Source organism: Myotis nattereri (genome assembly GCF_964212035.1).
Source record: "Myotis nattereri genome assembly, chromosome: X".
NCBI lineage: Eukaryota > Metazoa > Chordata > Mammalia > Chiroptera > Vespertilionidae > Myotis > Myotis nattereri.
Window position 1 is genome coordinate 65,740,062 of NC_138078.1, and position 12,171 is coordinate 65,752,232.

The following is a 12,171-nucleotide window of genomic DNA, read 5'->3' on the forward strand; positions in this document are numbered from 1 at the left end:
GATGAGGGGTATGTGTTGGGGGAGAGATTGTCTGTGTTTCTAAATAGGCAGTAACCTTTCATTTCTTACCCCACGAGTTGTAGGAAATTTGGCAACTGAAATATGCTGTCCTCAAGTTGGAAAAATGCTCCACTCCCAATTCTTGTCTCTCTCTGAATTCTATAATCCCTCACTTTTGCCAAGACTAATGGGATCCTTATTCTACATAGTTCCTGTCGGTTTTGATATGATGGACACAGGACCATCATCTCATCACCCCTATCTATCCTCCAGCTAAACAAGATAATCTCTACCAGAAAAAAAATTTCAATACCCAATGCAGAATATCTCCTTATTTGCTGGAGATATTACTTCTTCTAGATGGCCTGACACTCTACAGCACCCTGACTGCCCCCAATAAAGCTTGGGTAGGGCCTCCGCTGCTCTTCCCACCTCCAGTCAGAATAGGAGCTATTCCCTGGCCATCCCCACTGCACTTTTCCAGGACTGAAGAATCTGAGAAGGGAGAGGTTCATAGCTACCTCTGCAAGAAGGGACTCTTGGCTGTGGTGGAGAGTAAGGAGATCTGAGGCATAAACACCAATTTTGGGAGGGTCTGAGTATTGCCAAATCCAGTTGGCAGGTGGACAGTGTGTCTGATGGGCATCCCTGGGGGAGAGGAGTCCCTGCAGGTAAGGATGTGAGGATAGGAGAGACCAATGTGAAAGGATACACCTGTGACCTTGAAGAGCCAGCTGCCCTGTCTCTGGGCTGGGTGAGTTCTTACACCACTGAAAGGGGGATCCAGAGGGTTAGGAGGACTGAGAATCCAGGAGTGGCTGGTGCAACCTGAGAGAGGGCCTTGCGATGCCATGTTCAGACGTGGAAGGTGTGTTGAGCTCAGATGGGCAGCTGAGGGTCAATGGGGGGCACAGGAGCGTGGAGACACAAGACAGAGGCATTGGTCCTGCAGTGGCCAGCCCTTGTATGGAGGGGCGAGCTGTGCCTGGCTGGGCTCTGGCTGGCTGGACTCTGGCGCCATCGCCTGGGAGTGTCGGGTAGAGAGCCCCTTTGATAAGAGCTGCTGGAGACAGCCTCCCAGCATGCAGCCTTGGTACTTGAGTGGGGCGGGGAGGGAGAAGGGCACAAAGAACGAGTGGCGAGAGAGGCAGGCACAGAGCTTGTGAGTCACTGTGCTCCCCTGGGTTAGGAGTGGGGCTTCGTCAGCTGCCTGGGATCCACATTTCATCTCCAGCTTCAGCGACTCACCCAGGAATACTGGCCCCCTCCGGAGGCTGGATCAGCTGCCTTTCCATCTAGGTAAGTTTCTTGCATTTTTATGTCTTGTGCTTGTGCTTGAGTGATTGGGGTCGGGGGCGGGGTGGAGGGGGAAGGGACCGAAGCGGGGAGGGGGTCTGCCAGTCTATGTCTCTTTCTGGCTTTGCTTCCTCCCTTTTGTTCTCTCCATTGGAGACAGAAAGTTAGATTTTTAAAACGCAACACAGACTATCAAATTCATGCTCAGACCCCAAACAAGCTAAACCCTGGAGCCATATTCTTAATTTCCCTGGGTACCTTCAAATGCCCCAATGCGGTGTTTATGGGCTGGGAATGTTTGATTTGTTTGGTGTGTTTCCCTCCTCCCCCACTTTCTATCTGGGTGACTCTTGGAGGAGAGAGCAGGGAGAAAGCTAGAGAGCTGGGCTGGAACCCTTTGCCAAGGCGGTGTCCTAATTCTCAGGGAGGTTGCAGATGTTTATTATAGCCTGAGTTGGGATCTTGGAACAACCCTTCACAGCCCAGGACATACTAGAGCTGCATATCAATCTCATCACTATTGACTGAATCAAAATGTTCCAGAGGCACAATTAATGTGAATACCAAGATAATGTTGAAACAATTCATTGAAGGGCTCTATTGGATATTTTGTTTTTAATTTATTTTATTCTAGGAAAATTTTAGGGGACTACTGCTGGTCTTATTTTCTCTATTTGCAGAGATGCTTCCAAACCTATTATTTCCCTTGCAAGAAAAATAAATGAAGACCTATTCTGTTTATTATAAGGCTTTAGCAATGCAAAGCTACACGTCAGTTAGTTTTCCTTTTCCTCCCCCAGTGTGTGTGTGTGTGTGTGTGTGTGTGGGGTGCACTTCCACTAACTGCATTTAGAAAAATCAATGAGGGGAGGGTGAGTCCACTTTTATCTACCATTAAACACAAGTGTTTCTGTGACTATTAAATAGGTACTAATTATTGCTGTCATTTTGGGCTTAAAATAGCAGAAAAGATATGCTCCTAGAATGCATGTTTGTGGCTAATGTTGATGACTGATTGTTTTATCAATATTGTTTGGTTTCTTGCAATGTTAACAGGTGGTCCTAATTCACAGCACATAATTCTTTTGCTCTAGACTAGACAAGCAACCTGCTGATATGGGAAGAAAATACTCTCCTCCCACCAAACTATGTCTTTATCCTGCTTTGTGTGAGAGGAAGATGGGTGGAGAAAGCTTTTCTGGCAGTTGATTGAATTGCCTATTATAAGTTGCTCTTTTACTGATTTTTTTATTAGGTTTATAGAAAAGACACCTCACCCCAGAAGAAAATTTACAAAACCTTACATGTTTAGTTAGGTCACAAGGTTAACTTTTTGGACTTGAGTGGAAGCTTTTTTTTTTTTTTTTAAATATATTTTATTGATTTTTTACAGAGAGAAAGGGAGAGAGATAGAGAGTTAGAAACATAGATGAGAGAGAAACATCGATCAGCTGCCTCCTGCACACCCCCCACTGAGGATGTGCCCGCAACCCAGGTACATGCCCTTGACCGGAATCGAACCTGGGACCTTTCAGTCCGCAGGCCGACGCTCTATCCATTGAGTGGAAGCTTTGATGATTCTCTTTTCCGAAGCTCTTCCCAGGCAGCACCTCAAACTGAGTAGATTTCCCACATCTCTGATAAGATGATGCCTCTCCACTGTGTATGTTGGTGCTTACTGTTAGGTTAGGTGGCTCAGGAGGCGGCACAAGAAATAGAGTCCAGTGAATCAGAAAAGAAAGGAAAGGAAAAGGTTTATTCTGCGTCCCCGGGAGACCCACGTACCCCAAGGACAGGGCACGTGGATTCACGCCAACAGGGAGGGGGGGTGCTTTTTTTATACTGCAGTTGGGTGAGGGGCGGGGACATGAGCTGAGGAATTCTCTGCTGCAGGGAATGGGCGGGGGTATGTGGATTAAGGGAGAAGAAGCCTGTATCTGTGTCTGGCACCTTGATCTGTGAGAAATTCCAGGGGAAGTCCATTATCTCATCACATGTCTGCATGCATCCGAACCTGGGCTCTCTCTGACCTAACACTTACCATCTGTAACTCTTGGTTTACATATTAATCTCACTCAAGATAGTAAAGTTTTTTGGAAGGCAGAGGTAATGTCTTATTCATCTTTGTATACCTGGAGGCTACTAAAGTGGGGGTCTGATGAATGAATGAATGAATGAATGAATGAATGAATGAATATAGTCCAGATTCGGTTTACAATTTCCTGAACGCCACCTGGGCATGCTTTGTCTTCACTCCTAGATGATGATCCTTCTAATTGAGTGATTCTCCAAGTGTGGATTCTTGGCCTACACTGTGTTCTAAATAAATGAGTGTGACATATATGGAAAATATCTCTATATTAACTGTAACTTTTGCTTTATGTAACAGAAAAACCAACTAAAGGTGGCTTTAACAAATAGAGGACCCTGACAGTAGGTGAGCACTGGAGTTGATTCAGTGGTCCGATATGTCAGGATTCTGGGTCAGTGCCTTACCCTCATAGTTAAAAGATGTTTCTGACAGATACAGATATTACATCTTTATCCTATGTTCAAAGATAGGAAATAAGGGATAGAATAATTTTTCTCAGCCAACTTTTATCAGAGAAGAATTATCTTCCCCCAGAGTTCCCCAACAGAATCTCCCTGTATCTCATTGGTCAGAGCTGGACCACAAAGCAGTCCTTAGTGGCAAAGGAGGTTGGGAAAGTACCAGGCTTTTCAGCTTCTATAGTAGAAAGGAGTCCTGGGAGAGGGGGTTTGGAGATGGCTTTGGGGAGCTAACTGGCAAGTCTACTAGACTGTCATGAAAATGGTTCTGTTTTAACCAGTGACTGTATTAATGAATGGTTCAAGTAAAAGAAATAAATAGTAATCAATGTAGCAAAAGCACATTCAGAAAAGGGATCCCCCCATCCCCGCCAAGGTGTGTGGTATTTTAAGGATGCTAAATAATCACTTTTGTAGAGTTTGTTAACTTTAGAGACTGCAGGTAGAAAAAATATATGTATGTATACAGCTTGTATGGTTTCCATTATATTAAATATGGCTCAAATACTCCAGTTCCTGGAACAAAGTAATTATTCAGTAAGTAGTTGTCCTGAGTTGACAACAGGCATAACTTGGAGATATTGTGGGCTCATTTCCAGACCACCTCAATAAAGCAATTATAACAATAGAGAGAGCCATAATCTTTTTGCTGGTGGAGGGTCTTGCCTTTGTAACATCTCAACATCTGTGAACCACAGTAAAGCAAAGCAAGGTATGCCTGTGTTGTGTTTTGGAGCTTCACAACTTCACAGTAACTAGTGAAAAGGTTTAGCAAGAAATAACTACTTAGTAGTTTGGCACCTATGCCCTAAAATGCCTGTTTACACAACTTCAGAGACTTTAATTTGGATCCCAGGAACCTGGAGTGGGGGCATGGACAACTTAACAGGAGGGACAAGAACATGAGAGGTAGTGGGTACTGACAATTTAGGACAAAAGATTTTCTTTGGGAGTTTTCTCCATACCTGCACTGTGGAAGATCTACTGCCAAAAAAAAAAATGTTCAAGATGATCCCTAGCATACACACCAAAATTAAAGTTGATGCATTAAATGAAAAGAGCATATATTACTGCTAAATTTGATTCCCGACTTTCCTTCCAAGTAGCAGTCCTGAAATATTTCCTGCAGAAAGCTTGGGGACATAATAATGGGAGTTCAGCTAAATGAGTATCAAAAGATTGGAATTTAACAATTGCAGAACCCTGGGTTTTAATTTCTCACTAGTTGAAAGAATGAAGTAGACTATCAGTGGTTCTCAAACTTTGACGCACTTTAAAAATTACCTGGAGAACTTTTTAAAAATCCACATTTATGGGTTGGTTCCCAAACTACTTAAGGTGGAACCTCTGGGAATGAGACCCAAATATCAGGATTTTTTAAATTCCCCAGATGATTCCAATATGCACCTGAGTTTGGAAATGTATTACTTTGCTTGGGCTGTCATAATAAAGTATCGTGGACTAGGTGACTCAATTAACACAAATATATTCTCTCATAGCTCTGGATGCTTAGAAGTCCAAGATCAAAGTGTTGGCAGGATGGGCATTTTCTGAGGAATCTCTCCTTGGCTTGTACATGGCTGCCTTCTTGCTGTTTTCACATGATCTTACCACTGTGCATATCAGTGTCCTAATTTTCTCTTATTTGCACATCAGTCATATTAGATTAGGGCCCAGCCATATGATCTAATTTTGCCATGATTGTCACTTTAAAGGCCCCGTCTCCAAATATAATCCAATTCTGAAATACTATGGGCTAGAATTTCAATATATTAATTTGTGGAGGTGACAGTTCAGTCAATAACAGGAACCACTGGACAAATACAGCACTTTTCAAACTTTAATGTGTGTACAAGCCACCTGAAGAACTTTTTGTAATTCATATTCCAATTCAGTACATCTGTATGAGGCCCTGAGAGTCTGCATTTCTTACAACCTCCCTGAGACTCTGCATTTCTAGCAAATGCCAGTGCTTCTAGTCCATATATAATACTTTAAGTAGCATGGTTCTATCTAGACTAGTGGTTTTGAAGGTCTAGCAGGCATTAGAATCACCTGCAGAACTTGGTAAAAGCAGGTTGCTGGGTCCTGGCCTCAGAATTTCTGATTCAGTGGGTGTGGGTTAGGACCCAAGAATTTGCCCTTCTAACAAGTCCCCAGGTGATGGTGATTTTATTGGTCTAGGGATGATACTTTGTGAAACACATACTTTGTGAACCACATGACTCTGACATTTTCAGACTTTATGGTAGTGGGTCAGTGTAGTTCTTTACACACTATGTGAAGTTTATCAGCAGTGTTTGCTATTGTAATTGCTGCTCGTGTTGTACTTTTTCTTTTGCCAAGATTAATTAGGCTTTCTTCTCACATGACGAAGGATGAGAAAATGAGAGAAAATGCTGCATTGAGGTCTTTTAATATCTTACACAAATTGAGGTGAATAAACATGGAGCCTACACATCAGCCCATCTTTCTCTAGTCATGTGTTTTTTTGTGTGTCAGCCACAGAGCTAAATTGTAGCTTGCTCTTATACCAACACAAAGATGAGACTACTTGCTAGCTTCCCATATGTTATTTTGTTGCACAACCTCAAGGGACATTGCAAATTTCTCAAAACCATTAAATCACTTCTAATTTAAACATTGTTATTTATATATGAGACAAACAGTGAGCTACATTAAACAATATCCTCTCCAAAATAATTGGAGATGGAAAAACAGCTGCTATTTGAGAATTAAATCAGTACAATTCATGTTATGTGGATGACATTTCTCATTTATGGGAATAAAACAAGAGACTGTCTATAAATGTAATATTAAATGGTTTAGAATCATCCAAAACTTTAATCTAGTGACCTGGGTATCATCTCAAGAATGTGATTGTATTTTATTTATTTTTTTGGCTGTCCTTTTCTTTCTTTATTGATTAAGGTATTATATATGTGTCCTTATCTCCCCATTGCCCCCCCCCCCCCGTTCATGCACTCACCCCATGGTGTCTGTGTCCATTGGTTATGCTTATATGCATGCATAAAAGACCTTTGGTTGATCTCTCCCCCTTACCCTCACCATTACCTACCTTCCCTCTGAGGTTTGAGCATCTGATCGATGCTTCTCTGTCTCTATTCATCAGTTTATGTTGTTTATTATAATCCACAAATGAGTGAGATCAAGTGATATTTATCTTTCTCTGACTGACTTATTTCACTTAGCATATAGCTCTCCAGCACCATTCATGATGTTACAAATGGTAGGAGATCCTTCCTTTTTATAGCAGTGTAGTATTCCATTGTGTAGATGTACCACAGTTCTTTAATCCACTCATTTGCTGATGGGCACTTAGGCTGTTTCCCAATCTTAGCTATTGTAAATTGTACTGCTATGAACATAGGGGTGCATATATCTTTTCTCATTGGTGTTTCTAGTTTCTTGGGATATATTCCTAGAAGTGGGATCACTGGGTTAAATGGGAGTTCCATTTTTAACTTTTTGAGGAAACTCCATACTGTTTTCCACAGTGGCTGCAACAGTCTGCATTCCCACCAGCAGTGCACAAGGGTTCCTTTTTCTCCACATCCCCTCCAGCACTTGTCCTTTGTTGATTTGTTGATGATAGCCATTCTGACAGGTGTGAGATGGTACCTCATTGTCATTTTGATTGGCATCTCTCAGATAATTATGACTTTGTGCATGTTTTCATATGTCTTTTGGCCTTTCTTATGTCCTCTTTCGAAAAGTATTTATTTAGGTCCGTTGCCCATTTTTTGATTGGGTTCTTTATCTTCCTTTTGTTAAGTTGTATGAGTTCCCTGTAAATGTTGGAGATTGAACCCTTATAGGTGATAATATTGGCAAATATGTTCTCCCATGCAGTGGGTTTTCTTCTTGTTTTGTTGATGGTTTCTTTTGTGTGCAGAAGCTTTTTATTTTGATGTAGACCCATTTGTTTATTTGCTCTTTAGTTTCCATTGCCCTAGGAGCTTTATCAGTGAAGATATTGCTTTGGCATATGTCTGAGATTTTGCTGCCTGTGAATTCCTCTAAGGTTTTTATGGTTTCCCGACTTATGTTTAAGTCCTTCATCCATTTTAAGTTTATTTTTGTGTATGGTGTAAGTTGGTTGTCTACTTTCATTTTTTTTTGCATGTATCTGGTTCAATTTTCAAAAGACCATTTATTGAAGAGACTGTCTTGACTCCATTGTATGCTATTGCCTCCTTTGTCAAATATTAATTGAGCATAGTGGTTAGGGTTAATTTCTGGGTTCTCTATTCTATTCCATTGGTCTGTATGTCTGATCTTGTGCCAGTACCAGGCAGTTTTGAGAACAGTGGCTTTGTAGTACAGCTTGATATCTGGTATTGACATCCTTCTTACCTTGTTCTTCTTTCTCAGAGTTGCTGCAGCTATTCGGTATATTTTTTAATTCCATATGAATTTTTGGAGAATTCTTTCTAGGTCTGTGAAATATGCTGTTGGTATTTTAATGGGGAGTGCATTGAATCTATAGATTGCTTCGGATAGTATGGACATTTTAATGATGTTGATTCTACCAATCCATGAAGACGGTATGTTCTTCAATCTGTTTATGTCTTCCTCTATCTCTTTTTTCATTGTCCTGTAGTTTTCAGAGTACAGGTCTTTTACCTCCTTAGTTAAGTTTATTCCTAGGTATGTTAATTTTTTTGGTGTGATGGTAAATGGGTTTGTTTTTTTAATCTTTCTTTCTGTAAATTCATTATTGTTGTATAAAAATGCCATAGATTTCTTGACCTTAATTTTGTATCCTGCTATATTGCCAAATTTATTTATTAAGTCTAATAATTTTTTGATGGAGTCTTTAAGGTTTTCTACATACAGTATCATGTCATCTGTGAATAATGACAATTTTACTACTTCTTTTCCAATTTGGATGCCTTTTATTTCTTCTTCTTCTCTGATTGCTTTGGCTAGCACTTCCAGTACTATTTCGAACAGGAGTGGTGAAAGTGGGCATCCCTTGCCCTGACTGGTTTGGCTCAGTGAATAGAGCACTGGCCTGTGGACTGAAAGGTCCCTGGTTCGATTCCAGTCAAGGGCATGTACCTTGGTTGCGGGAACATTCCCAGTTGGGGGTGTGCAGGAGGCAGCTGATCGATGTTTCTCTCTTATCGATGTTTCTAACTCTCTATCCCTCTCCCTCCCTCTCTGTAAAAAATCAATAAAATATTTCTTTAAAAAGAAAGTGGGCATCCCTCTTTTGTTCTTAGGGAAAATCGTTTTAGTTTTTGCCCATTGAGTATGATGTTGGCTGTAGGTTTGTCCTATAAGGCTTTTATTATATTGAGATCTGGTCCTTCTATTCTCACTTTGCTGAGCATTTTTATCAGAAAAGGGTGCTGAACTTTGTCAAATGCCTATTCTGCATCAATCGATATGATTATGTGATTTTTGTCTCTCACTTTGTTTATGTGATGTATCATGTTTATTGATTTGCAGATATTGTACCAACCTTGCATCCCTGGAATAAATCCTATTTGGTCATGGTGTATGATGTTTCTAATGTAATACTGGATCCAGTTTGCTAGAATTTTGTTGAGGATTTTGGCATCTATGTTCATCAGGGATATTGGCCTGTAATTCTCTTTCTTTGTCGTGTCTTTATCTGGTTTTGGGATTAGGGTAATGCTGGCTTCATAGAAAGAGCTTGGAAGTGTTCCTTCCTCTTGAATTTTTTGGAACAGTCTGAGAAAGATTGGTTTTAGTTCTTCTTTGAATATTTGGTAAAACTCCCCTGTGAAGCCATCATGTCTAGGGCTTTTGTTTGCTGGAAGCTTTCTGATTACTGTTTCAATTTCATCAGTAGTTATCAGCCTATTTAAATTATTTTATTCTTTCTGATTGAATTTTGGAACCTTCTATTTGTCTAGGAATATGTCAATTTTGTCGAGGTTGTCCAGTTTGGTGGAGTAGAGTTGTTTGTAGTTATATACCCTATCTAATAATAGACAAACATGGTAATTAACCATACCTCCACTACACATCCCATTGGCTAATCAGCAGGATATGCTAATTAACCGCCAAAAAAGATGGTGGCCGGCAGCAATGCAGCTGAAGCAAACATGAGGCCTGCTTGCTCCAGTGATGGAGGAAGCCAAGGTTCCCCGCCTGCCGAGGCCCAGCTCTGAGCTCCGAAAGCAACAACGTTTCAATTATAGAAGCTAAACAAACCCCAGATACCTTTTTTCAGCCAGCCAGAGCCTCAGAGCTTAAAGTGCCAGTAATGGCAACAGAGTTTCAATTACAGAAGCTAAACAAACCCCAGATACCTGCTTTCTGCCAGCCATGGCCTCAGAGCTGGAGCTGGGCCTCAGAGCTGGAGCCAGCTCTCAGCTCCAGTGACAGCTATAGAAGGTAAATAAATCCCAGAATTAAAAAAAATAAAATAAAAAAAGAGGCTGGGAGCTTCAGTCACCCGCCAGCCTTAAAATGGCCCTCAGGCCCTCCTCCAGACTGGCCAGGCACCCCAGTGGGGACCCCTACCCTGAAGGGGTGTGCCCAGCTGCAAACATACATCAACCCCTCACCCAGGCTGGCTAGGCAACCCACTGGGACCCCCACCCTGATCTGGGACACCCTTCAGGGCAGACCAGCTGGCCCCCACTCATGCACCAGGCCTCTATCCTATATAGTAAAAGGGTAAGATGCAAACTGACCCTAACAGCAGAAATACTGGGAATGACTGGTCACTATGACACACACTGACCACCAGGGGCCAGATGCTCAATGCAGGAGCTGCCCTCTGGTGGTCAGTGCGCTCTCACAGGGGGGAGCTCTGCTCAGCCACAAACCAGGCTGATGGCTGCCAGTACAGCGGTGGTGGTGGGAGCCTCTCCTGCTTCCTCAGCAGCGCTAAGGATCTCTAATTGCAGCCTAGGTCTGCTCCCCGTTGGCAAGTGGACATCCCTTGAGGGCTTCCAGGCTGCCAGAGGGATGTCTGATTGCCATCTTAGGCCAAATCCCCCTTGGAGCAGGCCTAAGCCAGCAAGTGGTCACCCCTGAGGGGTCCCAGACTGCAAGAGGGCACAGGCCTGGCTGAGGGACACCCCCTGCCCCGAGTGCACAAATTTTTGTGCACTGGGCCTCTAATATATATATATTGCTATGTATATCTGTGGAGTCAGTTGTTACTTCACCTCTTTCCTTTCTGATTTTGCTTATTTGGGTCCTCTCTCTTTGTTTCTTGGTGAGCCTGGCTAGAGGTTCATCAATCTTGTTTATCCTTTCAAAGAACCAGTTCTTGATTTCATTGATTTTTTGAAAAATTTTTTTTGACTCTTTATCATTTATTTCTGTTCTTATCTTTGTTATTTCCTTACTTCTGGCTACTATGTGCTTTTCTTGTTGCTCTCTTTCTAATTCTTTAAGTTTCACTGTTAGATAATTTATTACCATTTTTTCTTGTTTTGTTTTTGTTTATTTATTTTTATTTATTATTTATTTATTTTGAGATAGACCTGTAGAGCTATGAACTTTCCTCTCAGTACTGCTCACTGTGTCCCATAGATTTGGAATTGTTGTGTTTTCATTGCCATTTGTTTCCAGGATGCTTTCTATTTCTTCTTTGATCTTTTTGGTAACCCAATCACTCTTTTTTTTTTTTTTTAAAATATGCTTTTTTAAATTGATTTTTTATAGAGAAGAAGGGAGATGGATAGAGAGTTAGAAACATTGATGAGAGAGAAACATTGATCAGCTGCCTCCTGCACACTCCCCACTGGGGATGTGCCCCCAACCAAGGTATATGCCCTTGACCAGAATCGAACCTGGGATCCTTGAGTCCGCAGGCCAATGCTCTATCCACAGAGCCAAACTGGTTAGGGCCCAATCACTCTTTAATAGCATGCTCTTTAGCCTCCAATTGTTTAAATTTTTTCATTATTTTTATTGTAGTTGAGTTCTAATTTATGCAATTGTGATTTGAGAAGATATTTGTTATGATTTCTGTCTTGTTGAATTTGAAGAGATTTTGCCTGTGACTCAATATGTGGTCTGTCTTTGATAATGTCCTGTGTGTACTTGAGAAGAATGTATATATTCTGTGGCTTTGGTGTGAAATGTTCTGAAGATGTCAATTTAGTCCATATGATCTAGTGAGTCATTTTAGGATTGTTGTTTCTTTACCAATTTTATTCTTTAGAGGGTTTTTCCAGGGGTGTCAGTGGGGTATTAAAGTCCTCTCCTAGAATTGTATTGCTGTCCTTTTCTCCCTTGATATCTCCCAGAGGTTGTTTTATGTATTTGGGTGCTCCTGTATTGGGAGTATATATGTTTACCAGAGTAATA

At 41.4% G+C, this 12,171-nt stretch overlaps 1 protein-coding gene across 1 annotated transcript in view; it reads left to right on the plus strand.

Annotated features, from left to right (window-relative positions):
- Positions 1-1,099: 1,099 nt before the first annotated feature.
- Positions 1,100-12,171, plus strand: part of SYTL5 (synaptotagmin like 5) — a 334,838-nt gene continuing 323,766 nt past the window's right edge. The window contains 1 exon segment of the mRNA XM_081081271.1: positions 1,100-1,299. The gene's annotated coding sequence lies outside the window, so the exon portion shown is untranslated.